The sequence below is a fragment of the Petaurus breviceps genome, unplaced genomic scaffold (assembly GCF_028583685.1).
Source record: "Petaurus breviceps papuanus isolate PSGF00001 unplaced genomic scaffold, PetGlider_PUasm1.0 113367, whole genome shotgun sequence".
In the NCBI taxonomy this organism is placed as follows: Eukaryota; Metazoa; Chordata; class Mammalia; order Diprotodontia; family Petauridae; genus Petaurus; species Petaurus breviceps.
Genome location: NW_027185605.1, coordinates 12,010 through 30,000, shown reverse-complemented (window position 1 = coordinate 30,000; position 17,991 = coordinate 12,010).

Genomic DNA, 17,991 nt, shown 5'->3' with positions numbered 1-17,991 from the left:
TGAGAAATCAAGATACTATTAAACAGATCCAAACAAATGAAAAAATAGAAGGCAATGTGATATATCTCATTGGGAAAACCACTGACCTGGAAAATAGATCCAGGAGAGATAATTTAAAAATCGTTGGACTACTTGAAAGCCATGATCAAAAAAAGAACCTAGAAATCATCCTTCAAGAAATTCTCAAGGAAAATTGCTCTGATGTTTTAGAACCAGAGGGAAAAATACAGGTTGAAAGAATCCACTGATCACCTTCTGAAGAAGATCCCCAAAAGAAAACTCCTAGGAATATTATAGTCAGGTTCCAGAATTCCCAAACCAAGGAGAGAATATTACAAGCAACCAGGAGGAAACAATGTGAATACTGTAGAAACGCAATCAGGATAACACAGGATCTGGCAGCTTCTATACTGAGGAATTGAAGGGCTTGGAATATGATATTCTGGAGGTCACAGGAGCTGGGATTAAAAACAGGAATCACCTACCCAGCAAAAATGAGTATCATGTTTCAGGGAAATAGAGAACTTTCAAGTATTCTTGATGAAAAAACCAGAGGTGAATAGAAAATTTGACATTCAGATACAAGAAGCAAGAGAAGCATGAGAAGGTAAACAGGGAAAAAAAATCATAAGGACCTTATCAAAGTTAAACTATTTACATTCCTTCATGGAAAAACAATAATTGTAACTTAGGAAACTTTTCTCAGTATGAGAATAGTTGAAGGGAATAGAAATGTATATATATGTATATATGTATGTATATAGATATATACATACATACCGTGTTTCCCCAATAATAAGACCTATCCCAAAAATAAGCCCTCCCCTTACTGTGTAAGATTCCTCTAAAATAAGCCCTCCCCCAAAAATAAGCCCTATTGAGATTGCTACTATAGTGAAGGTGATCCCCTGCACTACACGCTACATTACGGTACCCTCTGTATGCACTTTCTCCCCCCCCCGGGTGAAATGCATGCCGCGCTCCAAGCTGCATCCAATCAGAGCTGCAGCAGTGAGCGCGTCATCCTGTTCTTTATTGAATTCATTATTGAATAAAGGTACATTTTTTTGTTCACATTTACCTGTTTATTAAAATTGCTGTCAATGTTCATTAAAATAAGCCCTCCCCTGAATATAAGCCCTCTGGTGTTTTTCTGTCCAAAAAAATAATAAGACAGTGTCTTATTATCAGGGAAACACGGTATATATGTCTATATCGGAGGGTATATGGGCGTATGAATACATATTTGAGTGTGTTTATATACATGTACAGGTATACATAGACAGACAGCATAGGACCAATTTAATAGGAAAGGATGATACTTAAAAGGTGAAATTAAGAGGTGAAACAGGAATATAATGAGAGGAGAAGGGGAGAGACATTATGGGATATACTATTTCATAGAAGTCAAGGGAAAATTGTCACAATGGAGAGGAAGAACAGGAGGGCAAAAGGGAATGGGTCAACCTTATTCTCATTGAACTTCACTTAGGAAGGGAATGACATACACACTAAATAGGGTATCTCATCCTATAGGAGAGTAGGGGGGAAGGGCATGAGAGGGGGGATGATAGGAGGGAGGGCAGGCTGGGGGGGGGAGGGAAGTTGGAAGCACCCACTTTTGAAAAGGGAAGGGATCAAAGTAGAGAATAGAACAAGTGGGAGGTGGGATAGGAGGGAGGGAAATATAGTCAGTCTTTTACAATATTTCACTATGTAAACGTTTTGCATAGCTACACATGTACAACCTATATTGAATTGCTTATCTTCCCAGTAAGTGTGGGCGACAAGGGAGGAACCTTGGGAATGAATCTGGAATTCAAAGTTCTAAAGTCAAATGTTTAAAATATATATACTATTAGTAATATTATTTTACATGTAACTGGGAAATAAGATATACAGGCACTGGGGAATAGAGATCCACTGTGTCCTACTGGAAAGTCAGAGAGGGTATGAGAGAAGATATGGGAGAGAGCAGATTGGAGGAGGAGATATCTAGTGGGATCGCTGTTTTGGTGTGTTGGGTAGGGGAAAAATTGGGAGAAAATTTGTAACTCAAAATCTTGCAGAAATGAATGATGTAAACTAGAAGTTAATAAAGCACTTGAGGAAAAAAAAAATAAGAAAATCCAAGAAGAGATGAAGGAAATAGAAAGGAAAGTAATACTGATTTGATAGATAAAATTAGGAACTAGTTGTTTTTTTTTTTTAAATAATAAAATAGATGAAGAGATAAAAAAAAATAATATTTGAATTACCAACCCCACAGGGAGGCCTAAATGACATAATGAAAGCAAAGCTCTGCATTCTTTCAGACATTACATTAATGTCACTTATTTGTGGTTTGGGGTTTTTATGAAAATATACTGTGTTGTTTCTATTAAATTATTGGAGGGTGGGGGTGAATAGTATCATTTTCTCAATTTATTGTGGTCGTTTTGTGTTTTCCACTTCACTGTCTTGCCCGCCACCCTCTTTCAGTTCCAAATTCTCTTCCATTCTCTCTCCCGTCTCCCAACCCAAGAAAAAAATTACGAATGTGTATAGACATTACAAATATGTATATAGACATGCTAAACAAATAGCCTAAGTCACTTTTTTTAAAAAGTAAAAGACAAAAAAGAAAAACAATTCTTTCATCCTCACTTTGAGTCCATCAGTTCTCTATTTGAAGGTTGATGGCAGGTTTCATCATGAGTCCTTTGGAATTGTCTTAGGTAATTATGTTGATCAGAGTCCTAATATTTTGGAATTGATCATCTTTGCTATGTTGTTGTTATTGTATAAATTGTTTTCCTGATTTTACTCATCTTACTCTCCATTAATTCATACAAGTCTTGTCCGGTTTTTCTGAAACATCTATTTCATGATTTCTTATAGTACAACAGTATTCCATCATATTCATATACCATGGCTTGTTCAGCCATTTCCAATAAATGTGCTTCACCTTAATTTCTATTTCATTGCTATCTATGACAAAAAACTGCTGCTAAAAATATTTTTCTACATGTAGGTCTTTTCCCTCTTTCTTTGTTCTCTTTGAGGTATAGAATCACTAGTGGTATTATTGGGTCACAGGGTAGGTACATAGTTTGGGCGTCGTTCCAGGTGTCTTTCTAGAACAGTTGGAATACCTTCCAGTGCCACCAGCAATACATTAGTATCTTGTTTTCCCACATTCCTTCCATAATTTGTCATTTTTCTTTTTTGTCATCTTGACAAGTCTGATGCTTATAAGATGGTACCTCAGAGTTGTTTTGGTTTGTGTTTCTCTAATTATTAGTCATTTAGAGCATTTTTTTCATATGGCTATTAATAGATTTTATTTCTTCCTCTGAAAACTACCTATTCATAATGACTTTTATTCTTGTAAATTTGTCTCAGTTCCTTATATATTTTAGAAGCAAAACCTTTATTAGAGACTTGCTGCAAAGGTTCTCTCCCCTTTCCCTTCCCCCCCCCCCCCCGATTTCCTGCTTTTCTCATTTTAGCAGCATTGATTTTCTTTGTTCAAAGCTTTTTAATTTATGTAATTAATTATCCATTTTAACTCCTATGAACCTCTCTGTCTCTTGTATCATCATGAATTATTTCCCTCTCCAGGGTCTTTTGTGCTTCAGTAATTTGTGTATGATATCACCCCTTTATGTCATGTACCCATGTGGAGTTTATCTTGGTATCTAGTGTGAGATGTTGATATACCTAATTTCTGCCAGACTATTTCCCAGTTTTCTCTACAATTTTAATCAAATGTTGCTCTTGCTCCACTATCCCTGGTATCATTGGTTCTTTCAAACATGAGTTATTGTGTTCATTTACTTGTATATGTTGTGTACCTGATCTGCCCTACTGACTAATCTTTCTCTTTTCTTAACCAGTAGCTAATTGTTTTTAATGTTTTAAATTTTGCAGTATAGCTTGAAATCTGGTCCCACTAGGCTCTCTTCCTCCCCATTTAAAAAAAAAAATTGATCCTTGATATTCTATGCCTTTGTGTTCCTCCAGATAATTTTGTTATTTTTTCTAGTCCTAAAAGCACTTCTTTGGTATTGTTTGGTTCAGGACAGAATAAGTAAATTAATTTAGGAATTTTTGTTGTGTTTTTTATATTGGCTTGACCTACCCATGAGCAATTAATATTTCTCCATTTATTTAGGTCTCTCTTTGTTTTTATGAAGAGTGGTTTATAATTGTATTCATATAGTATGTGTCTTGGTAGTATTTTATATTGTCTGCAGTTATTTTAAATGGAATTTCTCTTTCTGGGTCTTCCTGCTAGGTTTTGTTGGTAATATATAGAAATATTAATGGTTTAGATGGGTTTATATTATATCCTGCAACTTTACTAAAGTTGTTAATAGTTTCATTTAGTGTTTTTAGTTGAATCTTTAGGGTTTCTCTAAGTAAGTAGTCATATTATCTGCAAAAGTAATAGTTTTGTTTCCTCCTTGCCAGTGCTTATTCCTTCAATTTCTTGTTTTTGTTTTATTACTAAAGCTAGCATTTCTAGTACAGCATTGAGTAGTAATGGTGATAATGGACATCTTTGCTTTACTACTGATTCTTTTGAATAGGTTTCTAACTTATTCATACAGCTAATGCTTGATTTGCTTTAAGATAGCTAATACTTATTATTATAAGGAAAACTTCATTTATTTTTGTGCTTTCTTGCATTTTTTGACAGGAATAAATGTTGTATTTTGTTAAAAGCCTTTTCTGTATCTGTTGAAATAAGTGTATCATTTTTGTTGTCTTTGTTGTTAACATGGTCAGTTGTGGTTATAGTTTCCCAGATATTGAGCCGGTCCTGAATTCCTGGTATAAATCCAGTCTGATCATCGTGTTTGGTTTTTTGCTGCAATCTCCTTGTTAATATTTTACTTCAAAATTTTGCATCAGTTTTCATTGGGTAAATTGACCTATTGTTTTCTTTCTCTGTTTTGACTCTGATTTAGGTATCAAGACCATATTTACTTAATAAAAGGAATTTAGTAGGACTCTATTTGTTTTTTGTTTTTTGGTTTTTTGCTTCTTTCCCCCAGCAAGTTAAGTAGAATTGGAATTAGTTTCCTTTCAATATTTTGTTGAAGTCACTTATAAATCCATCTCCTCCTAGGTTGTATTTTCTTAAGATGTTCATTTATGGCTTGCTTAATTTCTTCTTCTAAAATAGGATTATTTAAGTGTTCTATTTCCTATTTTAATCTGGGCAGTTTATATTTTTGTAAATATTCATCCATTTCATTTATATCGTCAGTGTTATTGGCATATAGTTGGGTGAAATAGCTTGTAATAATTGCTTTTTTCATCTTCGTTGGTTATGCAGTCACCTTTTTCATTTTTTTTTTACTTTTTTCATTTTTGATACTGTTAATTTGGTTTTCTTTTAAAAAAAGTTAAATTAGATAAAGGCTTATCTTCTGTTTAAAAAAAAAAACCTAGCTCTTAGGGTTATTTATTTGTTCATTGGCTTTTATACTTTCAAGTTTGTTAATCTCTCCTTTGATTTTTCAATATTTTTGTCTTGGTATTTAACTATGAATATTTTAACTGGCCATTTTCAAAGTTATTTTAGTTGCATGTCCAACTCCTTGATCCACTTGTTATCTCTTTTATTGGTACAAGTGTTTAGAGATAAAAATTTTCCCTTAAGTATTACTTTGGCAGGAATCCCACTAATTTTGGTATGTCATCTCATTGTCTTTATCTTTAGTGAAATTATTCATTGTTTCTATAATTTGGCCTTGGCGCTCTCATTCTCTAGGATTAAGTTATTTAGTAGGATCAATTTACATATTTTTTAAATTTATGCTTCAAAATCCCTTTAATGAGTATAATTTTAATGATCAGAAAAAGATATATTTAATATTTCTGCTTTCCTTCATTTATGAGGTTTTTATGATCTCTCATCCATGGTCATTTTTTTTTTAAGGTTTCATGCATTGTTGAGAAATAGGGATGTTTCCTTTCCTTTTCCTTTCAGTATTTTCCAGAGAGCTATGATACCTAGCTTTTCTAAAATTCTGTTCATCTTAACTTCTTTCTTATTTTATGGTTAGATTAATCTAACCAAATTCCCACTATTTTAATTTTACTATTTCCTCTTTCATTTTTGTTTTTGCCTTTTTTTTTTTTTGGAGGGCAATTGGGGTTAAGTGACTGGCCCAAGGTCACATGGCTAGTTTTTGTGTTAAATGTCTGAGGCCGGATTTGAACTCAGGTCCTCCTGACTCCAGGGCCAATGCTTTATTCACTATGCCACCTAGCCACCCCTATTTCCTCTTTTATGTAATTTATTTTTTTCCCTTAAGATTTTTGGTGCATATATGTATAATAATATCATGTTAATATATTGTCTGTGATATCTTTTAGCAAAATGTAGGTTTTTCTGTTAATCTCTTAGTTATTTCTAATTTTACTTTTGCTTTGTCTGAAATCGTGATTGCTACCACTATCTTTTCAACTTCATCTGAGGCATAGTAGATTCTACTCTGCTTTATTATTTTAACTCTTATGTGTATCTTTCTGTTTCAAGTGTGTTTCTTGTAAAGAACATATTATTAAATGCTGGTTACTTATCCATTCTTCTATCGTCTTCCATTTTGTGTGTGAATGCCCCCATTCACATTGACAATTATTATCTCTGACTGTGTAGTTTTCTTATTTTTTTTTTTAGTAAACAAGCTGTCTCCTTTTTGTTTCCTCCTTGTCACCCCTTTGACTATCTGTTTTGTTTCTGACCACTGCCTTCCTTAATCTGTCCTTCCTCATTTTCTTTCTGTAGCTTTTCCTTAACCCCTATCACTCTTACTTTCCAGTTGGGTAAAAGGAATTTGATGAATTTCTGTATTCAGCTGTGTGTAAATGTATTTTTTTCCTCACTGAAAAAAGTTCATATGAGAGTGATGTTCATATGTTGTCTACTCCACACTCTAACTGCTCCCTCCAATGTATGCTCCATTTCTGTGAGTTAATTTTCCTTGTTATTCATCTCCCTTATCCAACTTCTAATCTATTCCTTTTCCTAGCCCTTCCATTCTTCTTTTAAGACCATCCAAGTAGACTTCCTCTAACAATCATAGTGACAATCCTAACTGCTTCTCTTATCTCCCTATATAAGAATTAAGCAGTTTAACCTTGTTTAATTTCTTATGGTGTTTTACTCATGTTTACCTTTTTATGCTCCTTTTGTGACTCCTGTGTTTGAATATCAGATTTTTTATTTGACTCTGGTTTTCTCTTCTGGAATGCTTGAAAGGCCTTTATTTCATTAATTGTTAGTTTTTTCCCATGTATAATTATGTTCAGTTTTGCTGGGTAAGTGATGCTTGATTTTAATCCTTGATTCTTTGCCTTCTGGAATATCATATTCTAAGTGATGATTGCTAAATCTTTTATGATCCAGACTATGGCACTGCCATACTTGAATTCTTTCTTTCTGACTCTTTAAGCTATGCATTTTGGCTATAATATTCCTGGAAGTTTTCAATTTGGGATTTCTTTCAGGAGGTGACCAGTATATTCTTTCAGTTTTTCCTTTAGCCACTGGTTCTAGGACGTCTAGGAAATTTTATTTTATAATTTCCTGAAAATATGATATTTAGTTTGCTGCTACTGTTGTTTATGGCTTTCAGGTCACTCAAAGATTTCTTTAATTATTTCTCTTTGATATGATTTCCAGGCTAGTTGTTTTTCCTCAGAGATACGTTACATTTCTACTATTTTTCAGTTTTCTGATTTTGTGTTATTACTTCTTGATGTCTCGTGGAGTCCTTAGCTTCTATTTAAGGACTTATTTTCTTTAGTAAGATTTTGTACCTTAGATAATTCTTTTTTCATAACTCTTTTCCCATTCTTCTACTACTCATTTATTTTTAAAAATAATTTTTCTTTTAAAAAATCTCTTTAAGTCTTCTAGAATTTCTTGTTGGGCTTCTGTTCAGTTTGAATTTTTTTTTTCGAGACTCTACTTGAAGATGTTTTCAAGTCATTGTCTCCTGTGTTTGTCATCCATTTTTCTGTCACTGTAGTAGAACTTTATGGTGAGGGGTTTTTTTGTTTTTGTTTTTGCTTTTTGGAGGGGGGCAAAGTAGGGCAATTGGGGTTAAGTGACTTGCCCGAGGTCATATGGCTAGTTTTTTGTGTTAAATGTCAGAGGCTGGATATGAACTCAGGTCCTCCTGACTCCAGGGCCAGTGCTCTATTCACTGTGCCACTTAGCTGCCCCACTTTTTTTTTTTTAATTCTTCATTCTTCCAGCCTGCTTCTTGACTTTGTGCTTTATGTTAGTCTTGGGTCTTGCTCATTCTGGGGGTGAAAGGAATGTCTGGCCTGAGTGTTTGTCTTTTTATGTCCTGTGGCTTTCAAAGTTCATTCTGGAGTCCTTCAAATTTTTGGTGCTTTCAGAGAGGGATGTTCCTGGGAGAACTCTGCTCACTGCCTTTTTAAAAAAAATCGGACCCCTGACTTCCTTCAAGTCTCAGCTAAAGCTCTACTTTCTGCAAGAAATGTTTTCTAACCTTCCTTAATGTTATTGCCTTCCCTCTGACACTTATCTCCAATTTATTCTGTATATATATATTGTTTAAACATAGTTGTTTGCTTATTTCCCCCTTAGAATATGAGCTTCTTGAGAATAAAAACCCTATTTTGGCTTTCTTTGTATCTCTACTACTTAACACAGTGCCTGGCAAATAGTACTTAAAAATTGTTTGTTCACTTGGTAAGACCTCCCTTGATCTTGCACTGCTTTTTTTGTCTGAGGTTCTACACGCTCCTGATTCAGGTTTGGATCTATTGTTTTCTATATGGTTGAGTTTCAGTAGGTTGCTGCTGGATTCAGTCACCATTACACTCCTGTGATATTCTATGGGTTCAGAATGACCCCAACTAATAACTTCACTGGTTATTCCACCGCAGCCTTATGTCCTAGGCTAACGATTAGGACTTTGCTCTTGGGATCAGCCAAGTTTCTGGAACTTTTTTCTTGGTCCTTCTTCCTTACGCAATTAGGACCCCTGTTCACTCTCAGCCATTCCTTTCTGCGCTGGAACTGCTACCTGGAATTCAGTAATGGGTGACAGACCTACCAGGTAGCACCTGTTCCTCCTTCCAGCACTAGTTCAGGGGTTCCTTGGGATGTCCTTTTTCTCCTGGTGCTTTTTGCGCTGGTTCTTTGACACAGCCTCTGTTCTGTGGAGCAATTTGGAACTGTGGCCAAAGGGATATAAAACCTTTTGACCTAGCAATACCACTAGTAGGTCTATATCCCAAAGAGATTTTAAAAAAAGAAAAGGACCTATATGTACAAATTTTTTTTTCACAGAAAGATATTATTTGGCAACTTCAAAAGCAAAAAGAAGGACAAAACAAAATGACATCATGTCCTATGTGAAAGACAATAAGCAAAACATTGATATAGTTTCCAGTCTTTCTCCTTAGCAGAGGCAGAGTAAGCATGGTCCAAACCCCAAAACTGTAAATAGCAGTGATCTGTCCCATCCACCTAGAGAGCCAAACAGTAGTCTCAACTCCAGACCCTTCAAGGAGTAACCCCTCCATAGATGCCTCTTCCATCTGTGTTAACAGTGATGTCTTGTGGGCTGCAGGCAGTATCTACACCTTACTTCATTCCCCAGTCCAGCAGATGAAGTGGGAAAAGATAACCAGAATCTTCATGTCTCAGGCAGGCGAAGGAGAGTCCCAGATGTGGTGGGGACAATGTCAAGCAGCTGCCCTCCAATTAAATCATGCACATGATAGGGAAAGCCAAGTCATATGGACAGAGGAGCTCGTCTACTCAAGAGCTCAGAAAGGGACAGCTCCCGATACTTTGACTGTGGAACCATCCCAAGAACTGCCTGTTGCCCTAGAAGGAAGAGATGGAAGCAGATGAACTGGACAATGGATGTGATCACTGGCCTTATTCCTGGGGGATGGTCTGTCTCCTAAGTATGCTTAGTTGGGACAGGAGTGGAGAGGGACAAATAGTTTATGCTTTTGGAGTAATTAGAGAAAGGAAAGAGAAATCAGCACCTTTAACAAAATATTTTACAAATCTCCCAGCTCCTGGCAATGACAGCCACCAGCTCCCAGCGTCTCGGACTGTGAGGAGTCCAGCATTTACCAGCTGCCTACGGTCGTCCTCGTCGTCTCCTAGCCCCAAAGGTGTCTGGGATGAGCCGGGGACGCTTCTGCCTCATGGCCTGGGACCTCTGACCCTTTGTGGGTTTGTGAGGAGGAGGAAGAGGAGCAGGGAGTGGGGAGTTAGGGCGCTGGGGTAATAGATGGAGCCTACAAAAATATTTATAGCAACTCTTTTCAGGGTCAAAGAATTAGAAATCGAAAGGATGCCTGTCAGTTGAGGAATGATTGGATAGGTTATGATATGTGATTATGATGGAATTTTTATACTATAAGAAATGATGAGCTGGATGCTCTCAAAAGAACCTGGAAAAATAGCATGCTGGTTGCTCTGCTTGCCATAAATCTCTCTCCTTTGTAGTCCGTCCTCCATTGAGATGCTAAAATGATTTTCCAAAAGTGCAGGTATGACCATGTTACTCCCTTTTTTCAGTAAATTCCTGTGGCTCCTGTCATCTCCCAGATCAAATATGAAATGCTCTGTTCGGCAATCAAAGCCTAGCCCTCTTGTTTCCTTATGCCTTCACATCTACATCTTCAACCCTTCCACCCCCCATCCATGCTGTTCTTCAAACAATATGCTCTGTATTGGTTCAGACATTTTCTCTGGCTGCCCCAGGGCCTGTTTGTTGGATTACTGTTTTTGATTATTCTTATTGATCATTTCCCATTTATCCTGTAACAGCAGCTTTGTTTGTACATAGTTGTTTGCTTATTGTCTCCCCCTTTATATATGAGCTCCTTGAGGCAAAGACTATATTTTGCCTTCCTTTATATACTTACCATAGTAGGCAGGCATATATAGGATGACATATAATAGATGGCTCCTTAACTTACATGTCCTTCTCTCATGTCTCCAGAGCTGCAATTCTGCTTTACCTTTTGCCTGCTTAACGTTTTCACCTGGTGCATGTACTATAGGTATCTCAATCTCATCCCTTTTCCCCACACATTTCCTGTTTCCTGTTCCTATCTTTCCATTTGTCCAGGTCCATACTTTGGAGCCATCCCTAACCCTTACCTTTCCCTTATCCTCTATATCAGTTAAGTTTCCAAGTTCCTTTAATTCTACTTCCACATTATCCCTCTTATCTCTTTTAGTTACTATACTAGAATCTGTCCTAATTAGTTATACCGAATTTATCTCTCAGTTCTCCATTCACCATACATCTCCAAAGTCTATGTTCTTAATCACAGGTCTGGCCATGTCACTCCCCTGTTTAAGAAACTTCAGTGTCTCCCAGTTGTCTTTGGAATAAAATGCAAAGTCTTTTGTTTGGAATTTAAAGTTCTTTACTTTTAGCTTCAGTTTATTTGATTGCTGATTTAGATTATTTTCCTTAAGACATTCTTAAGTTTCATTCAAACTATTCTTGCTATTCCCTATTAATTATAATGTACTTTCTACCTATGCACTTTTTTGCAAAGTGTAAAGCCAAGCATGAACAACTTTCCAGAGGACTGCTGCTGTCAACAGCTTTTCAAGAGTCTGATACCTATACACAGTATAGTGAACTCTCTACTTATTCAGTAACAAATCAAAGCAAAACATTCACAGAAAATCAAAATACATCATTCACCATGTCACAATTTAACATTAAAATGGCCATGTAATTTTCACCAAAGTAGTCACATAGTTTTAAACAAGGAACAATCATTTAGTAACTCAATCTTTCAGTCATCCTTAAGGAGGCTTGCAAAGTACGAGAGTCAAAGTCCTCCACCCATGGGATGCAGTTAAGTTACAATTTCATCAGTCACTACTCAGTACCCTCTTAAAGGGGTAGTGGAAAGTACAAAGGCCATCCAACCCTGTGTGTCACAAGTAATTTACAATTTCATCAGTCACTACTCAGTACTCACAGAGAGGTCTTTGTATCTTGACTTGAGACAGGCTTTCGGCTTCCATGGTCCCAGCTACTGCCTGAATCTAACCAACTGCCACCTGAGTTCAAAGGCAGATAGCTCCCAGTTCCTTGTCCAGCTCTCCATGCAGTTCCTGCTCCACATTGGAGCTCACAGTGTCCAGGCCACCTCAAATCTCTCACAGTTTCTGTTCCTTGGAAAAGAAAATTTAACAGAGCCACAATACCTACACACATCAAGCTAGCAGAATGACAACAATATTCACACACAGTTGGCACTATCATCTCAATTCACTTTCTGCCTGTGAAATCAACATAGACCCAAAACAGACAAAGTACCAACACCACAGTTATGCTTCTTCTGGCAGCTCTGGCTGGCCCTTGGGAGTCCTCAGCAACAAGGCTGGCTCACAGAAGTCTTCAGCAGCTCCAGCTGGTTCTCAGAAGCTTGCTCAGCAGGAGTTTGGCTGGCTCTCAGAAGAAGCTCTGCCACCACAAGTTCTTTTCTCCAGCTCCATTCTCAAAATCAAAATCACTTTATCTAGCCTCCACATGGCTTGCTCCAAGAAATTCTGTCTCTGTCCTCAATTCTCATTTCTCTTCTCAGTTCTTCTGAATTTTCAGTTCAGTCTTCAGTCCAGCAGTAGCAGTCCAGCCTCAGATGCTCACTGAGAGAAATTCTGGCTCTCCCAGCTGGGGCTTTTCCTTATGTATGGTATTAGCTCCTCTCTGTCCAGCCCCTTCCTGTTACATCAGCAACAGGGCCTCATACCTTCTGTTTCTTTACAGAGGCTTAATTTGAAACTAAGTGCTAAGTACCTGTTAGCTTGGCAATACAAAGGGATCTTTAAATTTCATTACTGTTGCACAAAGTTGTCCCTCATTTCTTAAATTCTCTCCTTGGTTTTGGAATATATAAATCTTTTTGAATCTTTTCTTGAGTTCTTTTGAACAGCTAGTTTTGTTGAATTCTAAATCTTTCTTTTGGGTCTTTCTCAGTATTCCCAGTAGTATTGATTGTTCACTATACTATATTTTATTTTTTTAATTATTCTTTCTTCCTTTTTCTCCTTGCTTTTTTTTCTTCTTCCAGTCCTAAGAAGCTTTTACATATGTGTATATATATAATTTTTTGGGGGGGAGGGCAATTGGGGTGAAATACCTTGCCCAGAGTCACACAGCTAGTAAGTGGGTCAAGTGCCTGAGGCCGGATTTGAACTCAGGTCCACTTGACTCCAAGGCTGGTGCTCTATTCACTGTGCCACCTAGGCGCCCCAAAACTTACATTTTTTATAATCTTTTCTCCTGTGTCCATTCCAGTGTTTTCCTCGCCTTTTAAAAATCTTACTTCTTACAGTGGTTTTTTGAAACTGTTATTTCTTTTGTTCCTATTCCTTAGATGAAATCCTCCATTAAAACACTTTAGATACCTGGAAAGTTGGGAAATGATCTTTTTGAAAAACTTACTGATCTGTATTTAGAAAATCATAAGCTAGTTTTGTAGATTGGCACGAAGGACATTTTTACACATTGGAAGGAAGAGAATAAAAGTTTTAAACTGGATAATTTTCCAAAGATATGTTTCATTAGACATTGCAATGCAAAGTTACATCTATTTTTTTGTCTTTTTCTAAATGAATGTCCTTTTTGTATCTGAAATGGAAAATAACTTCATGAGCCAGAAAATAGAGTTGAAGAGCCATAGGGTTTTTCTTTTTTTGTTGTTTGTTTTGTTTTTGTCTTTTTGGAGGGGGAAGTCAGGGCAGTTGGGGTTAAGTGACTTGTCCAAGGTCACATGACTAGTGTTAAGTGTCTAAGGCTGGATTTGAACTCAAGTCCTCCTGACTCCAGGGCCAGTGCTCTATTCACTGCACCACCTAGCTGTCCCCATACTGTTTTTCTGTACTAAAAATCAAAGTAATAGAGATATTTATAGAGGATCCAGTTGCCAAGATGCTGTGATGTTGTGCTTTCACTACAGTATTTTTTGTGAAAATAAATTCTTTCTCTGGCAAGCTAATTTTTAAAAACAAAAATGTGTATAGATTTTCCTTTTGAAAAAAAATTAAATCTTATTTCTAGATTCAGGATTTTGGTTTCAGTTGTATGATCACAAGTTCTCAAATTCAGAGAATTACTAATTATTTAGGGACAGGTCATGCCATTTGTGGGTTATGCTGATATATTTTGCTCTCTACTATTTCTTATCAGTATGTCCCAGAAGTCTTAGGACAGATGAGTTTTAGCTTGAGACTGCCCTAAGACTTTTGGGACACACCCTCTATTTTGACCATTTTACTCTATTGATTATTAGTTACCTTTTTTTTTCTTTTTGGAGGGCAACTGGGGTTAAGTGACTTGCCCAAGGTCACATGCTAGTTTTTTGTGTTTAGTGTCTGAAGCTGGATTTGAACTCAGGTCCTCCTGACTCCAGGGCCAGTGCTCTATTTACTGTGCCAACTAGCTGCCCTGATTATTAATTACTTCTAATCAAAAAAATGCAAAGGAGAAAGGAGGACTTTGTTAATAACTTGTTGGTTCTTTCCAACTCCATCCCACCCCTCAACCATTTACTGACTTCATTTTGGGGAATTTTTAAATATTTTATTTCCTCTCTCATTCACACTCTTTTCTATCTTAATTACATTTGTCTCTGCTTCTGATTTTTCTACATAGTTTACATGTCTTCTCTTATTTATCTGCTGTCTTCTTTATCTTTATTTTAATCCTTTATCTTTCTGAATCCAACTATCCCTCCCTTAGTCATTATCATGCTAATTTAAAATTGGCTGAAGATTGTATGAGGTCATTATCACAACTAAGAATTGGCTGAAGATAGGATGTGTTTATCTCTAGAAAACCAGATATAAGAAGGTAAATAGAAAAAAATAAATGGTTGTTACCTGGTTTGGTGAAATAAGTTTGGAATGAGAATATGTACTCAAGAGCCAAGTCAGCTGTTTATTGAGGTCACAGACATTTATTAACCACCTGCTCTTTGTAAGGGTCTGTGATAAGTGCTAAGGACACAAAGAAAGGGAAAAAAAAGTCCCTGCTCTGAGAGCTCACAGTCTAATGCCGGCAGAAGGACAGCATGCAGATAACTTGGCACATAGAAGATCTGTAGAGGAAATACTTTGAAGGAACTAAGATTAAGGAGGACTGGGAAAGACTTCTTGTAGAAGAAGGGACTATAGCTGAGACTTGAAGGAAGTCAGGAAGGCCAGGAAGTGGAGATGATGGACAGTCAGGAATTATTGTGTCTTGTGAGAGGAAGAGCAAGGAGGTCAGTACCCCTGGAGTACTCAGGGAAACAAGTAAGAGATAAGAAGGCTTATGCTTAGATTGTGAGCCTGAGTGCCTAGGAAGATAGTAGTATCCTCAACAATAATGGAGAAGTTAGGAACAGGAGAGGGTATGGGTGGAAGAGGAAAGATAATGACTTATTTTGGACAGATTGAGTTTAAGATATCTACAAGACATCCAGTTAGAAATGTCCAATAGTAAATTAGAGAGGTGATGCCTTAGGTCAGGAGAGAGGTTAAGGCTGGACAAGTAAGTATATCATAGATTTATCTGTATAAAGATTATTTAATTCATGGGGTTTAATGAAATCTGGGGGAATAGAAGAAGGTTCAGGACAGAGCCTTGGAAGACACTTTCCATTTGTTGGATGATTTTCCATAAAAGGAGACTGAGGATGAGGTCAGATAGGTTGGTGAACCAGGAGAGGAGCTATGTTATGAAAACCTAGGGAGAAGAAAGTATGAAGAAGAAGATGATCAACGGGATCAAAAAATTTTATTTGCTTTGAGGCCTTGAACAAATGACTTTTTCTCTCTGAGATTATGTTTTATCATCTGTAAAATGAGGACAGTGTTAGCATTATTAACTTCATCAGGTTGTAAGTATAAATATATATTAAATGAATGCTTATATGTAGTGATTGTGTGTGTGTGTTTGTAGCTGAAAGAATATTGAACTTAATTAGATGCTTTGGATTCCATTTCTCCCGTCACTCCCCCACCCTAGCCCCAGCTGCCAGCCTTTGGTTAGCTATATGATAAAGTGCCATAGAAAAGTGCCACTTTTAGATAACTCATTTAAACTCTCTAGACCACATTTTCTTTATTGCAGGCCCACCACAAGGAACTTAACCAAGGGAAGAAGGGATCCTATGTGACAAAGGATATTTCAGGGAGAGAAGGCAGCGGATTTATGGTAGTGAAGTCTGGGGAGTCAACACAGCTAGGAGGAGAATGACGCATGGCCAGCCTGGGCCTATCCTCAGAACAGAGGGCCTCCAAAGAACTCAACTTTGGGAGAAGGGGGCCTGCCTTTAGGGATACAAAAAAAAAAATTTAAAAATGAAATTTTAAAATTAACAATCCTTGGTTAATTGATTGTTCTCAAGGAGCTTACTCTCTATTAGGGAAAACTATCACACTGAGGCATATACAAGATGAATAAAAAGTAGTGGTGGTGAGGAAATGCCTCATTTAGAAAGTGGTACTTGAGTTGAATTTTGAGGGCGATTCTAAGAGATGTCTCATATAATACAATAAACATTAAGCTCCTACCACTGAGGCTGCACTAAGGTATGGGGAATGGCCAGTGCAAAAACATAAAAACTGAACATGGGGTACTATGTATGAGGAAATAAACAAGTATTTATTATGTGCCAGGCACTGCGCTGCTGGGTATGCAAATACAAGTATAAAGACAGTCTTTACCCTTGAGAAACTTGTATTTTAATGGGGGAAAATAACACATGAGAGGAAACTTTTTTTTTTAATTAATTCATTTGTTTACTTTTAGTTTACAAGATTCAGTTCCACAATTCCTTGAGTTTCAAATTTTCTGCTCCCCCCCCCATGGCAGCATACAATCAAGTATAGGATCTGCAAATACTTTCACATTAGACATTAGTCAGGTTATAAAGAAGGATTGTATCAGATGGGATGAACAGTAGGAAAGAGGAAACAAAACCAAGCAAGAAAAAGAAAAAGAGCAGGTAGTTTGCTTCAATCTGGATTCAAATTCGGTTCTTTCTGTGGGTGTAGACATCTCTCTCCATCATGAGTCTTTTGGGGTTGAGTTATAAACCCTGCATTGCTGAGAAGAGTCCAGTCTATCAAAGTTGTTCGTCACACATATGTTGTGTCTGTAATTGTGTACAAATTTCTCCTGGCTCTACTCTTCTCACTCAGCATCAGTTCGTTTAAAGTTTCTCTAGGTAAATATGAATTCCATGTGCTCCTCATTTCTTATAGCACAGTAGTATTCCATAACATGCATATACCACAACTTGTTCAGCCATTCCCCAATTGATGGGCACCCCCTTAATTTACAATTCTTTGCCACTACAAAAAGAGCTGCTATAAATATTTTTGTACATATGGGTCTTCTTCCCACTTCTATGATCGCTTTGGGATACAGCGCTAGAAGTGGTATTGCTGGGTCAAAGGGTACGAAATTATTTATAACCCTTTGGGCATAATTCCAGATTGCTCTCCAGAATAGTTGGATCAGTTCACAACTCTACCAGCAATGCATCAGTGTTCCAGTTTGTCTACATCCTCTCCAGTATTTGTCATTTTCCTGTTTTGTCATCTTAGCCAATCTGACTGGTGACATGTGGTACCTCAGAGTTGTTTTGATTTGCATTTCTCTAATAATTAGTGATTTAGAGCATTTTTTCATATGCTTATAGATATTTTTAATCTCATCCTCTGAAAACTGCCTGTTTGTATCCTTTGACCATTTATCAATTGGGGAATGATTTGTATTCTTATAGATTAGACTCAATTCTCTGTATATTTTAGAAATGAGTCCTTTATTAGAGACATACGTTGTAAAAGTTCTTTCCCAATTTTCCACTTCCCTCCTAATCTTGATTACATTGGCTTTTTTTTGTACAGAAGCTTTGCAATTTAATGTAATCAAAATTATCCATTTTGCTTTTTTTTTTTTTTTTTTTTTT